Here is a 17995-nt window from a genome sequence, read left to right on the forward strand (position 1 = left end):
ACAGTGCCCTCCCCTACACCTGGCTTTTTTGATAAATATATTAATGATATAAACTCTCTGACTTAAAGGAACCATTAGAAGGAGAGAAGTCCAGTTAGTTTTGACAGGTTCCGAGCCCCTGAACCCATGTGTGGTAGGGTCAGATCAATTGTATTTCTTCAACATACCTACTCAACTCCTAGCAAAGAGTCAGAGAGATTTCCCGGGGTCAACATATTTCTTCCTTTGTTTTATACCAAGAAAGAAGACCATCTTTGTTCTCCCCATCTCTGAGCTTTTCATATTCTTTGTTCTCACTCCCAAATTGATATTTCCTCTGAACTACAGGAGAATTAGTAAACCTTATAGGCACTGAAGGAATATCCAAGAGGCATTTGCAGACACTTGTGACATCACAGGAGAAGCTAGGGCTCTCCAGGATACAAGAGATTTTTCATGGAGGGCCTAATGATGAATGTCTCTGAGAACTGCCCTGGCCTACCTGTAAACAGCTTTCTTTACATTGACCAGTTTCAAGAGTGCCTTTCCAGGTATGTCTCCCGTGACATAGGGGAAACCTTTATGTACTCCATCTCTCTAAAGCTAGGGTCTTCTCTTTGCTTCGACAGTGGTTACATGCTCTGAATGGAGGAAGTTAGTCAGGGTCCTGACATGGGTAGTAATGATGTAGGTACTTGGGAGTGTAGGAGATTCTTCTGGATAATATTTTTATTCCCATGTCCATTCCTGTGACATACAGTTCCATTTTCTAGGTTTTCTCTGTTTTATAATGGCCAGTATTTTCGCTATAGACCTTTAGGTGAATGAATATTGTATTTCACTTTCTTATTGTACATTCCTTGATAGGGGACTTTATAAATATTTCTGAATGTGTACTCTAAATTACTGTTTTCCAATTCCATTTTCTGCTATGATATTGGAAACAAATGTGGCCCGGCTATAGAGTGAGTATAATAGTGTGAATACTGTGTACTTACTTCAAATGATAAACTCCCAAATCCTTATTTTATCCAAAGATATCCATACATCAATAAAGCAAAGGACCACATGGACTATACATTTCGGTTCTCTAATCAAATTTGATAACTGTACTACATTATGTACCTTCCTGTGGTCCCATGGCCAGCCTTGAAAGTTTTAGATGTGTTACCATGATTCTTTTAAAGGCCAAATAAAAGAAACAGGGGTATGGGCAGGAAAAGGAAGGCCTGAGGGACAGTGAAACCTCAACTTCAATACCTTCATAAGTATAGGAGTGAGTCTATTAGACATTGACATTAGTAATTTCTACAATTTCTACATCTTTACATAGTTGCACAGAATCCATGTTGACATTCCACCTAACCACCATATATATATATATATATATATATATATATATATATTTTTTTTTTTTTTCTTTTCAGACACCAAAACTAGATAAGAGTGATGAAGCTAAGTAGTGCTATTGCTATTGGCCAGGAAACTGATATACATATGTCCTGAGAGAAACAGCTAGAGCATTTCAAATAAAGAATAGAATGCTAGTGGCAAACAGGTGAACTGAAATGGACCTCTTGTTGGTAGATTCTGAGAAAGAATAACAAGAGCTGAAGGAGCTTTCAACACCGAAAGAAAAAAAAATGCTAATGAACCAGAGCTTTCTGGTACTAAACCAATATTCAAAATCTGTACTTGGACAGACCTATGAATCCAACTGCATATGTAGCAGAGGATGGCTTTTTGGGCACCAATGGAAGTAGAAGGCCTTGGTCCTTCCCTTGGTTTGACTCAAAGTTAAAATAAATGTGAAAGGACAGTAAGGTAGTTTATAGAAGAACAGGAGAGGGACCAGTTAGGTATCTTATGGTAGTAAACTCTTGAAAGAAATAATATTTTAAATGTAAATGTACATATTTATTTGTTTAAAAAAACAAATAAAATTTGTAAAAATAAAAAAAATATAAGAAATAAATGAAAAGAAAACTGACAGCTAAACACAAACACAGATGTTGACTCAGAAATCTAATGGATCACTGTCAGGGTATGGTAGTTACAGATATAATAGTGGAAAGACTAGGATGGTGAAGACTCAACTAGAAACACTTCTCTCTCCCAGATATCTGTATCAGACACAAACTGCACAATAGATATCTAAAGCATGGAGGAGTTTACTCTGAGCTAGGGACACAATACTTGTCCTTCCTTTCTTCCTTAGGTCCTTTCTCTTCTTGTCAAAAAGAATTAAGGCCATATGCTCTCAGGAAAACAACTGTGCCCTTCCCATCACTTGGCTTTTGATATATATGAATGATATAAACTCTCTGATTTCCAGGACCCATAAGAACAGGGAAGTCCAGATGCTTCTGAGAGGACCCCAAATCCTGATTCCCATTTGTGGAAGACTCAGATCAGTGCTATCTGTTCAGAAATATCACTCAACCCGTACCAAGGAGTCACTGAGCTTTCAGAAGCACACATATTTCTTCCTTTTTTTAGAGCAAAACAGAAGGGAAGCTTCCTTATCTCCATATCTGATCTCTTCATCCTCTTTGTTCTCACTCCCAAATGGCTGTTTACTCTGAAATGGATGCCATTCACTAAACTCTAGAGGTACTGAAGGAATACCTGAGAAGCAGATGCAGTCATGACAACACTTGTGACATCACAGAAGAAGACAAAGCTCTCCAGGTTACAAGAGATTTTTCAGGCAGGGCCTAATGATGATGTCACTGAAAACTGCCCTTGTCTCCCTGCTAAATAGTTTTCTTTACATTGACCAGAGTTGAGGGTGCCCTTTCCTGGTTTGTCTCCTATGATTCAGTGGAAACATTTACTCCATCTCTCTAAAGCTAGAGATTTCCCTTTGCATTATTAGTGGATACATGCTCTGAACGGGAAAATTTAGGCAAGGTCCTGGAATTGGTAGAAAAGATCTTGTAACATGGAGTGGAGGAGATTCTTCTGGATATTAATTTTATAACCAGGTATATTTTGTGAAATACAGTTCAATTTTGTAGGTTTTCTCCGTTTCCCAAAGGCCAGTATTTTCCCTACAGACCTTCAATTGAATGTATATTTTATTTCACTTTCGTATTGTACATTCCTCGATATGGGACTTTATAAATATTGCTGAATGTGTACTCAAAACTTTTTTTTTCCAATTCCATTTTCTGGAATGATTTTGGCAACAAATGTGGCCTAGCTATAGAATGAGTATAAGAGTGTAAATATTGTGTACCTACTTGAAATGATAAACCCCCAAATCCTTAATTTATCCCAAAATTATTAGGGATCAGTCAAGCAAAGGACAACATGGACTATAGAATTCGATTCTCTAGTCCCATTTGATATCAGTTCTGCATTATCTACCTTACTGTGTTCCCGTGGCCAGACTTGAGGTTTGCGGTTGTTCTACAATTATTCATTCTTCTGGAATAATAAGATACAAGAAGGACAGGGAGAGGAATGGCTTGAGGTCCAGGGAAACCTCAACTTCAATATGTTCATAAGAAAAGTAGGGAGTCTATTTGACATTGTCCTTTGTGGATTCTACATTCTTGACTTAGTTAAGCACAATCCATGTGAAAATTCTACTTATCCACGTAGCGGCAGGAGCCACGCAAAGGATATATATATAAGATAAGATTAGATAAGATTGATGACGCTAAGAAGTGCATTCTGCCAGGCAACAGATATAGATATTTCTTTTTTTTTTTTTTTTTTTTTTTTGGAGCTGGGGACCGAACCCAGGGCCTTGCGCTTCCTAGGCAAGCTCTCTACCACTGAGCTAAATCCCCAACCCCAATATTTCTTGAGAGACACAGCTAGAGCATATTATATACAGAAAAGAATGTGTTTTGTAAAAATATGAAAATAAAAAAGTAAAATTTCCTGTTACCCTGCTAACTCTGGCACCAATATGTCTGAAATTCTCTGCTAGATATCTTGGAGGAAACACATTCCCACTCCTCGGCTGCACAGTGTTTTTTGCCACCACACACTTTCCTATACACAAACCCTCACATAAAAAACACACAACACAATAATCTTTGATCTAGTAGAATAGATATAATTGCCCACTTAAACATACAAATCTGGGTACCATCCATCCCTTAGGAACATTAATAATAACATGTAAATACACAGAGCAAAATCTTCGATTCACTTACCATGGCTTCTCACTCTGTCATCTTCCTTTCTCTCCTTTTTCCTCTAGTCTTCTCCTCTTCTTTCAAACTTCTCTCCCGCCCATTCTTCCTTCTCCTCCCATGACAACCCTCCTTCTATCCTGTTCCTGCCACTCACATATACTTCACAAATTCAATAGGCAGGTGGTTCTGGTGAAGTAACCTGAGTCCTGAGTACAGGACTATGCAGCTTACCTTGGGGCATTGGAATTAGTATCAAACACAGATAACTTCAGGGCAAACCACAACATGAACCCTATTGGACAAAAAGTGAACTGAAAATGGACTTCTTGTTGGTAGATTTTGAGAAAGGATTAGAAGAGGTGAAGGTGCTTTCCACCCCTTAAGAACAAGAATGCTAATGAAGCAGATCTTTCTGGTAGTAGACCAATGTTCAAAAAATGTACATGAACATATTTATGTCTCCAACTACGTATGTTGTAGAGGATGACCTTGTTGGACAACAATGGAAGGAGAACCCTTGGTCCTGCCTAGGTTTGGCTCCCGGTAAAGTAAATGTCCAGGGGCAGTAAGGGTGGTTATAGGAAAAGGGTAAGGGGACCGGTAAGGAATCATATAGTCTGAAAACTGGGAAAAGAAATAATATTTTAAATGTAAATTTAGAAATATCCAATTAAAAAAGCAATAAAATTTGTTTAAAAACTAAAAAAAAAAATGATAGAAATAAAAGAAAATAAATCTGCCAGCTAATCACACCAATTGATTCAGTATTTTAAGGGGTCACTGTCATGGAATGGTATTCAGAGTAATACAAGTGGAAAGACTGATATGATTAAGTTTCATCTAAAAGCACTTCTCCTTCCCACATCTCCGTGTCAGACACGAACTTCATTATTAGAATCCAATGCATGCAGGAGTTTACTCTGTGCTGAGGACAAAATACTTGCTTTACTTTCTTCTTTAGGACCTTTCCTTCTTAGCAAAAGGATAAAAGCTATGAGCTCCTTGGAAAAACTAGAGTGCCCTACCAAAACCTGACATTTGGGATAAAGAAATGAAATACATAAACTGTCTGACTCCCAAGAAAAATAACAAGCAGGAAAGTCCAGATGCTTCTGAGAGGCTCCCAGCTCCTGATTCCCATAAGTGTGAAGCTCAGATAAATGTTATCTCTTCAGTGAACCTACTCAACCCCTACACAATACTTAAAGAGCTTACCCATTGACCACGTATTCCTTCCTTTTTTTATACCAAGACAGAAGGCTAGCTTCCTACTCCCCATGTCTGGTCACTTCATCCTTTGTGTTCTCCCTCCCAAATGGCTGTTTACCCCCCATTAGTTGCCATTTTGTAAACCCTAGAGGTACTGAATGAGAATCTGAGAGGCAGTTGCAGTCATGACAACACTTGTGACATCACAGAAGAAGCTTGGGCTCTCCAGGATACAAGAGATTTTTCAGGGAGGACTAATGATGATGTCACTGAGAATTGCCATAGCCTACCTACTAAACAGCTTCCCTTGCAATGACCATATTTGAGGGTGCCATTTCCAGAATTTCTCCTGTGACACAGTGGAAACCTTTACATACTAATTCTCTCTAAAGGTAGAGACTTCCCTTTGCTTCATTAGTGGGTACATGCTCTGAATGAACAAAGTTAGTCAGGTGCTTAGCATGGCAAGAAAAGATTTAGGAATATAGAGTGGAGGAGACTCTTCCAGATAATATTTTATTCCCAGGTACATTCCTGCGACTTACAGTTCAGTATCCCAGGTTTTCTCTATTTCCCAAAGTCCACTATTTTGCCTACAGACCTTAATTGAATGAATATTGTATTTCACTTTCTCATTGTACATTCCTTGAAAAGAGACTTTAATATTCCTGTATGTGTACTCAAAAATTGTTTCTAATTCCATTTTCATCAAAGCAAAGGACAAAATGACTATAGAAATCACTTTTTTAGCACTTTTTGGAATCAGTACTACACTATCTATCTTCCTGTGTCCCCATTGCTAGACTGGAGGGTCGGATGTTTTACCATCATTGTCTCTGAAGGCCAAACATAAGATAAGAGAAGATGGGTAGAAATAAGAATGGCTTGAGGACCAGTATAACCTCAATTTCAGTAGAAACATAAGACAAGAGGGATTCTATTTGTGTCAATTCTCAACTCTACATTCTTGAACTAGTTGCGCAGAATCCATGTTACACTTCCATCTAACCACATAGCTGTAGGAGCCATCAAAAGTATGTATATATATATATATATATATATATATATATATATATATATATACATATATATATATGTACATAGGTATATATACATATATATATATATATATGTATATATATATATATATATATATATACCTCTGCCACCAAAACTAGATAAGATTGATGTATCTAAAAAGTAAATTCTGCTAGCAACCAGATATAGATATTTCCTGAGAGACACAGGTAGATCATGTTAACTGCCTAAACCACACAAAGATCCAACAAAGAAAAAGAACTTCAGACCAATTTCCTCTATGAATATTGACGCAAAAATACTCAATATAATTCTTGTGAACCGAATCTAAAAAACAATCATCCATCATGATCAGGGATGCAGAGATGTTTTCATATACAGAAAATCGTCAATGTTATGTAACATATAAACAAACTCAAAGATAAGGACACATGGTCATTTCATTAGATGCTGAGAAAGCATTTGACAAAATTCAACAACACTTCAGTGTAGGGAGCGTTGAGGTAAAGCATAAATGGTGCCGAAATCCAGTCCCGTCTGGAAGTAAACGATTTATTGCATATGCACAAGCTTGTCTCCTTGCCAGGGTGGCTGTAGGGTAATTAGGTGATCCGGTGCCCTCCTGTTGTGACCAAAGATACTGCACATGTGCGGGTTTTGCCCCTGGCATCAGTTTGACCTGATGGTAATAAGCTAATGAGGAATTCATGCGCCGCCAATACCTGAAGGAAAAGTAGCATGGGTGATAGTGGGGTGATTCATTCTCCGCCAATCCCTGAAGGACAATTAGCATAGCCACAGCCTGTTGTGTATAGAAGGCAAGTGCTTTTGCCGCTAGAGGTCCCTGTATCACCAAAGAGGTGGTATTGCCATAAAGGCTGTAGAGAAGAATCCGACAATGTCGTGTCTTCCTTGCCAGATGAGGTGTATACACTTATTGACCCCAAAAGTTTAACCAGAGAACTTCTTAACCTGATAAACAACTTCAATAATGTGTCAGGGTATAAAATTAACTCAAACATACCAGGACCCTTCCTCTCCTCAATGGATAAACAGGCTAAGAAAGAAAATAATGAAACCACACACTTCACAATAGTCCCAAATAATGTAAAATATCTTGGTGTGAGATTAACCAAACAGGTGAATTATCTGTATGACAAGAAGTTCAAGTATCTGAAGAAAGAAATTGAGAAAGATCTCAGAAGATAGAAAGAGCTTCCTTGCTCATGGATTGACACGATTAATATAGGGAAGATGACTATTTTCCCAATAGCAATGTACACATTCAATGCAATGCAATATCCATCAAAAATCCAACTGAATTCTTTAATAGAGATAGAAATAGCAATTTGCAAATTCATTTGGAATAAGAAAATGCCAGGACAGCTATAACTATCCTCAACAATAAAAGAACTTCTGGAGGAATCATCACTCCTTAACTCAAGCAGTATTACAGAGCAATAGTGATAAAAACTGCTTGGTATTTGTAAAGAGACAGATGGATGGACTAGTGGAATAGAATTGAAGACCCAGAAATGAACCCACACACCTATCATTTGATATTTGGCAAAGGAGATAAAACCTTCCAAAGGAAGATACATAGCATTTTCCAATTAGTGCTGGTTCAACTGGAAGTCAGCTTGTACAAGAATGCAAATTATCCCATTTTTATGACCATGTACAAAGCTTCAGTACAAGTGAATCAAGGACCTACACATCAAACCAGAATCACTCAAACTAATAGAAGAAAAGGTTGGGATGAGTCTTGAACACATGAGCACAGAGAAAGTTTCCTGAACAAAACACCAATGATGTAGGCTCTAAGATCACAAATTGACAAATAGGACCTAATAAAACACGAAAGCTTCTGTAAGGTAAAAGACACCATCATTTGGGCAAAGCTGTAACCAACAGATTGGGAAAATATTTTTACCAATCCTTTATCTGATACTGGGTAATATTCAAAATGTACAAACAACTTAAGAAGTTAGACTCTAGAAAGCAAAAAAAAAAAAAAAAAATTAAATACATACGTTCTAGGGCCTCTCTGCCCCCTTTTCTCAAAGTCCTAACTAATTTCATATCAAAAGTTAATGAAAATATTTTAAACCCTTTCCAAGGCACAGAAAATTATTTGCTTACAGCCAATCTGAATCAATCAGGCTGACTTTCAGTTCTTTATGAGAGGCACAAAGAAACATCCAGCCCCTACTGCTCCTATGTCCCTATGCACAGGAGGCCCAGATGGAGCTAGGTGTTTTTTGTTTTGTTTTTTTTTAAGTCAGGAATGTGAGCAGAATTCTCAGGGGTTTCTGTCCCTCCGATGGTCTCAGTCTGACCACACCACACGAGATTTGGGAGTAGGATGCTGTTAGGACCAGTTCAGATCCAGTTGCAGTTTGGACTGCAGGGCTCCTGCAGCTTAAATGCTCCTACATATATGTGTCCAGATGCACTATGCACTTTCCTCTTGGGCTAGGCCTGTGGGAACAAGTGGGTGGAGGTAGCAGTCTCTCCTTCCCTGAGGTCTCAGTATTGTCCACTCTTCTGTCTCACAGAGTTTCCAAAGGAGTTTCAAATGTTCATTCCCTATCCTGCAGGTCTCCAGTCTTTCCAATTCTCCTCCAAATGTGTTGGAGAAGACCCCTCTGGTCGAGGGGAGGTACAAAAAGCCCCATCAAACAAAATGGTCTGCACATCTTCTTCTCTTAAAGGTAATCTCAATGATTTCCATATTCCACAAATGGATTAAGTCCTGCCCACTCTCTGCATGAGAGTTTAATACCTTCGCCAACTGCCAAAACTTGGCAGAGAGCTTTGTCCACTCACAAAGACACTCAAAGATGTCCCCCATCTCCACCAAAGTGCCTTATGCAATCTGCTTCGTGTTAAATGAGTTGAAAACTGATTCTGCTGACAACGGGGATTTCTGAAATCACTATTAATCCAAGAGGAACTTTAAAGACCTCTACTATTAAAAAAGGACTTAAATCATCACTTATGATCCAAGGCGGGTAAAATACAGTCACAAATCCTCAAGTCAACCTCATAACACACATAACAGAAGAGGAGTGACAAAACTTTCTGCATGTACACCATTAGATCAAGAATGACTGCCAGTTTTTGAAGGGGCTCTTGAGAGTTTCACACCCACACAAGATATGTTAGAAAATTGTTAGTCCACCTAAGGATCTTGTGACTTCTTCACATAAAAAATATGATCTAGCACCCTCACCATCACCCCCAGTACTTCCAATGTCCCTATAAAACAGAGAAATATTCAAATATCCTCTACCACCAAAAAGGACCCTCCTGACTTGTCATCAGGCCCAAAAAAGACAAGTTTATCATAACACATTGTCAATGAGTCATGCAGACTCCATATCGATACAATGTACAGAGAAGATAAAACATACCCTTCCTCCTCAGGGGACTCTATGTCATTCTGTCCTGAAAAGAGGGGCTCCAAAATTTTCCACATGTACATCAGAGATGCTAGAATTTCCCAAAACTGAGCATGATTCTCTGAGTAGTACTCTATCTCAAAAAGAGACTGCAGGACAAGAAACATCTACAAAAGGAATTCTACCCACAGCCACATATTTAGAAATGGCTTGTGGACACAACACGTGTACAAAGGATGTTCTAGGACATATTGCATATGTAGAGAAAGTTATGGATCCAACCATATATGAACGAGGAGTAGGGGAACATGATATGCAAACACCAGTGTCTGTAGCATCCTTGACATCTGAGGAAAGGGATTCCTTGGATTCCATTTGTGGAAAGAATGGATATGACCTCCGCAAACTTCACAGATGACTATAGGAACTTCTTAATCTCCTCAAGATCAGCCATCTTCCCCAACTACAGAAGATGCTACACAGTCTTCCAAATATGCACAAAGGGTTTCCAGTCCTTCTTTATACCCACAAACTGACCCAGAACACCTGCCAAATACCTAAAAGCCTTTCAATTTTACCTTATCTCCTGAAGGGGCCTTGGAACCTGTTTTGCCTATCAAGCAGGGTAGGGACCCTGACATTTCAATACTTCAATATGAAAGTCTCTTTCCATTTTTCCTGCAGAGGGAATTTTTCTTGGAACTTACACAGTTACACAACGATGTCTAGAACCTCCTTATCTGCACATGAGTGTCTCAGACCTCTCACATATGCCACTGTTTCTCTAGGAGAGGTCACATCTCAGAAAACAACATGGACTATTGTATTTGGTTATCTAATCCCATTTGATATCAGTACTACACTATCTAGCTTCCAGTTTTCCCATAGCCAGAACTGAGGGTTTAGGATGTTTTACCAAGATTCTTTCTTAAAACCAAATGTAAGATACCAGATGATGGGCAGGAAGAAGAATGGCTTGAGGACCAGTTCTACGTCTACTTCAATAGGTTCATAAAAACAGGACGGAATCTATTTGCATTGTCATTTCTTAATTCTACATTCTTCACATAGTTCGGCAAAATCCATGTAAACATTCCACTTGACAAAATAGGTGTAAGAGCCACCAAAATTATATTTGTACTCATCAGCCATCCAAACTAGATAAGATTGATGAAGGTAAGAAGTTCATTCTGCAAGGAACCAGGTATAAATATTTACTGAGAGATACAGATACAGCCTGTCAAATACAAAAGTGAATGCTGGGACATACCAGTTAACTGAAAACAGACCTCTTGTTGGTAAATTTTGAAAAAGGATTCAAAGAGCTGAAGGTGCTTTCAACCCGAGAAGAATAACAATGCCAGTGACCAGCGCTTTCTCATAATAGACAGATTTACAAAGAAAGTACATGGACTAACCTATGGCTCCAAATGCATATGTGGCAGAAAATGGCCTTTTTGGGCAACATTGGAAAGAGAAGCTCTTGTATTCCCTACTTTGTCTCCCAGTTCAAGGGAATGCATTGCGGCAGAAAGGCTGGATTGAAAAGAAGGAAATGGAACGGGTAGGAACCTTATGGGCAGGAAACTGGGAAAGGAAATAATATTTTAAAAGTAAATATAGAAACATCCAGTTATCAAACAATAAATTTTGGTAAAAAATAAAAAAAAAGAATGATATGAAAGAAAGAAAGCTGCCAAGTAAAAAGACATCTTGACACAGAAATCTGAAGTGTTATTCAGAGTAATACTAGTGGAAAGACTGAGATGATGAAGTCTCAACTACAAATACTTCTCTATCCCAGATATCAGTGTGAGAGACAAACTGTACTATAGGTATCCAAAGCGTGGAGGAGTTTATTCAGAACTAGGGATACAATACTTGTTTTTCCCTTCTTCCTTAGGACCTTTTCTTCTTGAAAAAAAGAGTAAGGGTCATGAGTTCTCAGGAAAACAACTGTGCCCTTCACAACACGTGACTTTTGGTATAAAGAAATTAATGATATAAACTCTCTTATTTCAAGGAACCATAAGAACAGAGAAGTCCAGATAAGAACAGAGACGTGCAAATGCTTCTGAGAGTCTCCCAGCTCCTGATTCCCTTATGTGGAAGACTCAGATCAATGCTATCTCTTCAGCGATATCACTCAAACCCTACAAAGGACTCACTGAACTTTCCAAAGGACCACATATTTCTTCCTTGTTTTTTATACCAGGAAAGAAGATCAGCTTTTTTCTCCCTATTTCTATTCTCTTCATCGTCTTTGTTATCACTCCCAAATGTGCTCTGAAGTAGAGGCCTATTAGTAAACCCTAGAAATACTGAAATAATATCTCAGAGGAAGTTGCAGTCACAACAACACTTGTGACATCACAGAAGAATCTAGTGCTCTCCAGGTTAGAAGAGAGTTTTCAGGGAATGCCTAACAATGATGTCACTGAAAACTGTCATGGCCTACCTGATGAACACCTTTCCTTACATTGACCAGATTCAAGTTTGCACTTTATAGGTATGTCTCCTATGACACAGTGGAAACCTTTATATACACCTTCTCTCTAAAGCTAGAGAATTCTCTGTGCTTGACTAGTGGTTACATGCTGTGGGGCGTGGCATGGGTGAAAACGATTTAGGAACATGGAGTGTAGGAGATGTTCCTAGATAATATTTTTAATCCCCGGTTCATTCCTGTGACACACAGTTAAATTTTCTAGGTTTTCTCTGTATCACAATGACCAGTATTTTCCCTACAGATGTATAATTGAACGAATATTGTATTTCAATTTCTTATTGTAAATTCCTTGTTAGGTGACTTTGTAAATTTTTCTCAGAAATTGATCTCAAAAATTCTGTTTTCAAGTACCATTTTCTGCAATGATATTGTCACATATGGGGCCCTGATATACAGTAAGTATAATAGTGTAAATTCTGTGTACCTACTTCAAATGTAATCTCTCAAATTCTTATTTTATCAAAAAAATTACCAGACAACAGGAGAACAAAGACAACATTGACTATTGAATTCTGTTTCTTGTCCCATTTGATATCAGTACTACACTCTCTAGCGTCCAGTGTTCCCATGGCCAGAATTGAGGGTTTAGGATGATTTACCATGAATCTTTCTTCAGGCCAAATGTAAGATGCTGGATGATGTGCAGGGAAAAGAATGACCTGAGGACCAGTTAAACGTCTACTTCAGGTTTGGGATTTACCTCAATGGAGAGCGCTTGCCTAGCAAGCGCAAGACCCTCGGTTCCTACCCCAGCTCTGAATAAAAGAGAAAAAATAAAGTCTATTTCAATAGGTTCATAAAAACAGGGGGAGTCTCTTTGAAATTGTCATTTTTGAATTCTATATTCTTGACCTAGTTGGTCAGAATCCATGTTAACTTTCCAATTAACTTCATAGGTGAAGAGCCACCAAAAGTATATATGTATACATCAGACCAAAAAAAAAAAAAAAAAAACTAGATAAGATTGATGAAGGTAGGAAGTGCATTCTTCAAGGAACTGGATATAGATATTTACTGGAGACACAGATACAGCATGTCAAATACAGAAGTGAATGCTAGTAGCAAACCAGTGAACTGAAAACAGACATGTGGTTAAATTTAAAAAAAAAAAAAGGATTAGAAGAACTGAACGTGCTTTAAACCACATAAGAACAATGATGCCAATGAAACAGAGATTTTTATAACTAGACCAATAATCAGAGAAAGTACATGGAATAGCCTATGGCTACAAATGCATATGCTGCAGAGGATGGCCTTTTTGGGCAACATTGAAAAGAGAAGCCCTTGTCCCCTCTAATTTGTCTCCCTGTTCAAGGCAATGTCATGCGGCAGAAAGTTTGGTTAGAGAAGAAGGATATGGAAGAGGTAGGGATCTTATGCACAGGAAACTGGGAAAGGAAATAATATTTTAAATGTATATATAGAAACATCTAATTAAAAAGCAATAAATTTTGTTTAAATATAAAAAAATGAATGATATAAAAGAAAAGAAAGCTGCAAAGTCATCACAAATATTGACTCAGAAATCTGAAGTGGTAGAGTAATACTAGTGGAATGACTGAGTTATTGAAGTCCCAACTAGAAGCACTTCTCTCTCCCAAATATCAGTGTCAGACACAAAGTGCATGATAGGTATACAAAGCATGTATGTGTTTACCTTTAGTTAGTGACACAATACTTGTTTTTCCCTTCTTCCTTAGGACCTTTTCTTCTTGCGAAAAAGTGTAAAGGTCATGAGTTCTCAGGAAAACAACTGTGCCCTTCACAACACTTGGCTTTTGGAATAAAGAAATAAATGATATAAACCCTTTGACTTCCAGGAACCATAAGAACAGGGAAGTCTACAAGCATCTAAGAGCCTCACAGTTCCTTATTCCCTTATATAGAAGCTCAGATCAAGGCTATCTCTTCAGCCATCCCACTCAACCCCTACCAAGGGCTCTCTGAGTTTTCCAAAGGACCACATATTTTTTCCTTGTTTTTTTATACCAAGATAGAAGGCCAGCATCCTTCTACCCATTTCCAATCTCTTCATCCTCTTTATTATCACTCCCCAATTTCTCTGAATTACATGTCAAGCAGTAACCACTTTCAAAGTATGTCTCCTGTGACACAGTGGAAACCTTTATGTACTACATCTGTCTAATTCTAGAGATTTCTCTCTGCTTCACTAGTGGTTTCATGTTCTGAATGGAGAAACTTGTTCAGGGGCTTGGCATGGGTAATAAAGATGTAGGAACATGGAGTGTTGGAGATTCTTCTAGAGAATATTATTATTCTGTATGTCACAGATTTTTTCCTGTGACATACAGTTCAATTTTCTAGGTTTTCTCTGTTTCCCAAAGTCTAGTATTTTCCCTACAGACCTTTTATTGAATGAATATTGTATTTGAATTTCTTATTGTAAATTCCTTGAAAAGCAACTGTAGGCAGCTGCGATGTGCCAGGACTCTAAGTTGGTGCTAGTTTCTGCCTTCCACCCTCCCAATGGTGAGCTCTCCTTTTAGTAAACTATTCCTTATTTGGCTATGCCGCCTGGCCTGCCAGATTCTGCATTTTGAAAGCCTATCTGCATGACCCATTTGGCTTGCTAGGATTGGCCAGCACTATCTATTTAAGTTTGGTTTGGGGGTTCCCTGTGGTCAGAAAATTGTATCAACGTTCCTGAGTAAAACTCGTCGAAGAAGATCTTCACTATTCTTGTCTTCCATGCTGGTCGAGGGTGGACATGGCAAGTGGTGACCCGTAAAGGGACCTCCTGATATCAGAACTTCTTGCAGTCGGGGCATCGCTGGAAATTTCCCAAGGTAAGGTGGGACCATAAGGACCGTGGGAAATAAGTGGTTATAAATTCTCAGGGTAGTTAAAAAGTAAGTTCTCGGTAGAAACAAACTGAAATTAGGAAGACGCTTGGTAAATTTAGTCACAGCAGCCTAGAAAGTTTTGATCCTGAGGACCTCACAGTCTCATCCAATTTTTCTGGCTCTTCAAGAGCTGTTTGAGCATAAGAAACTAAAAATAAAAAGGAGCACCATAGAGAGATTTTTGTGTGAATGCCATGTCTTTGCTCCCTGGTTCTTAGACTCTGGTAATCTTACTGTGGCAAGTTGGGAAAAAATAGGGAAAGACCTTGATTTTGCATTGGAACAGGGGACTCTAAGACCTGGGGTCCATCCAGTGTGGCATTTACTGCATAGTTGTCCTGAGGATCAAAAATGTTGTCAGGCAACTATAGAGAAGGGGAAAGCTGCCCATGAAATGCTTCAAGAGGAAAGTTCAGAAAACCAGGGAGGTACAAAGGAGACAGACTCAGAAAAGACAGATATAGAGGAAGAAACAGACGAAACAGATTAAGAAGAAGAAAAGGAAAAAGTCTAACATGGTGGAGGAACTCCCTAGGAGGGTACCCTCAGCTCCTCCTCCCTGCAAAGTTGTAGAGGGAGAAAATAAAGTTTCAGGTGCAGGGGGTCCTCCTGTGGTTAACAACGGCACTGTACATGTGCAGGGTTTTCACCCGGCATCAATTGGCTAGTAATATGCTAATGAGGGAGCAGCACAATGCTAATGAGGTAATTCATGCTCCACCAATCCCTGAAGGACAATTAGCATAGCCTCTGCTGCTGTCTATATAAGGTGAGCACTCTTGCTGCTTGAGGTCCCACTGTCCCTGTTCAAGAGAGCTGTACAATAAAGGCTTGTTCGCAGAGGAATGCTGTTGCCACGGCTTCTTCTTGCAAGACATTGGGCATGCAACAAACAGGTAGTCCATTCTGCCCAGAAGTGTGGGAGCCAGTCCGCACAGAAGTGAATCTGGCCTATCCTGTTTATGTGGATGCTAATCAACAAAGGTATCATGAGCCTTTATACTTTAAGGTGATCAAGTCCCTGAAGGAATCAGTAACACTTATGGCATTATGGCCTCATTTACCATAGCTTAGGTTGAAGTCTGACACAGATTTTGCATGACTCCTAGTGATTGGATTAAACTTACGAGGGCCTGTCTTAGACTGCGACAGTATTTGTATTGGAGAACTTGTCTTATTGAGTTTCCCAATGAACACGCTGACTCTAACTTGGCAGCAGGGCGAGGGGCAGCCAGTCTGTCTGGGATAGAGATATGCTGCTGGGTCAGGGACACTTTGCCAATACTCAGACAGGGTATCCAGGACAGGTTTACCAGCAGATTAAGAAGTTACAACAAAGGCATGGAAATCCTTACCTAATAAGGGAGAAGTGAGTGGAAACCTAATCAAGATCCTTCAACGACCTATGGAGCCATTCTCTGACTTTGTAGCCTGATTAGTGGAAGCAGCGGGGAGAGTCTTTGGCGACCCCGATATGGCTATGGCGTTGATTAAACAGTTGGCCTATGAACAGTGCACAAAGGAATGTCGAGCTGCTATCATTCCTTACAAGAATAAGGGACTTGAAGCTTGGATGAAGGTGTGTAGAGAAATAGGGGGACCTTTGTCTAATGCTGGACTTGTGGATGCTGTTATGCAGAAGACGCAGAGAAAAGGAGGAAGTTCAGGAGTGTGTGTTAAGTGTGATCAACAGGTGCACCTAAAAATGCAATGTTGAGAAAGGAGAAGTCTATTCAGTACAGGAATTGGCCAACGCCCAAGGCAACAAGGTCTGTGCCACAAGTCCAAAAAGGGGAACCATTGGGCTCATGAGTGCCACTCGGTAAAAGACATCAATGGGCAGCCTCTTAGCTCGGGTTTTGGTGTAGCAGGTCCAAAAAATGGACAGCCGGTTCCAGGACACCAGGACCTACAAATATGTGGGCCAGTGGAGAATCAGGACGTATAACAGAGTCACGAGATATGGCCGTCCCTTCGCCATCCAAGAGGACAAGGTGAGCCACTAAGTGCTCCACAGGACTGGACCTCTGCTCCACCAGCAGACCTGTACTAACACCTTGAATGGGGGTCTAGTTGATAGAATCTGATTTTAAAGGACCCCTTGAACCTGGGCCAGTAGGGTTACTTATAGGGAGATCATCTACATATTTAAAAGGACTACATGTCCATCCAGGAGTTATTTACCCAGATTATACTGGGGTAGTCAAGATCATGGTAGAATCACTGAAAGGTATTGCTACCATTTCCCCTGGGGACAGAATACCCCAAATATTACTTTTGCCTAGACTTCATGAAAGATTTGTAGCCCACTCTAGAGGGAGAGGAGAGAATGGTTTCCGTTCCACAGTCCCCGACCTTACATTTTTAGCCTTGGGTTTAAACCAACGCCCAGTAATGGAGCTAAGGGTAGATGGTAAAAGGATCCTAGGAGTGTTGGATAAAGGGGCCGATAGAAGTATAATAGCTAAGAAAGATTGGCCCTCTGGAAGACCAGTACAGGCCTCATCTCAAACATTACAAGGTCTCCATTAGACAAAAGCTCCTGATATGAGGGCAAGACAACTGAGTTGGAGAGATCAGGAAGGGCATTCAGTAGTTATGCAACCCTATGGGTTGGATTTGCCCATTTCCCTTTGGGGGAGATATTTGCTGAAAGATATGGGTTTCAAATTGACCACTGAGTATTCTGAAACTTCACTAAAGATTATGAAACATATTGGCTATTTTCCTGGTATTGGAATAGGGAAACACCTGCAGGGTACGACTAACCCTATAACTGCCCAACAGAGGGAAAGGAATCAGGTCCTGGGTTTTTCCATGGGGCCACTGAAGAAGGGT

General features: G+C 39.4%; 1 long non-coding RNA gene across 2 annotated transcripts; it reads left to right on the top strand.

Annotated features, from left to right (window-relative positions):
• Window positions 1-433: 433 nt before the first annotated feature.
• Window positions 434-14098, top strand: LOC134484663 (uncharacterized). Of its 2 annotated transcripts, none has more exons than XR_010062265.1 (2): window positions 434-530; window positions 13994-14098. It is a non-coding gene; the product is annotated as an uncharacterized LOC134484663 (long non-coding RNA). The 2 variants fall into 2 exon arrangements; XR_010062264.1 differs by lacking the exon at window positions 434-530 and adding an exon at window positions 12124-12293.
• The last annotated feature ends 3897 nt before the right edge of the window (window positions 14099-17995 follow it).

This window comes from Rattus norvegicus (assembly GCF_036323735.1).
Source record: "Rattus norvegicus strain BN/NHsdMcwi chromosome Y unlocalized genomic scaffold, GRCr8 chrY_unlocalized_26, whole genome shotgun sequence".
NCBI classification, from domain to species: domain Eukaryota; kingdom Metazoa; phylum Chordata; class Mammalia; order Rodentia; family Muridae; genus Rattus; species Rattus norvegicus.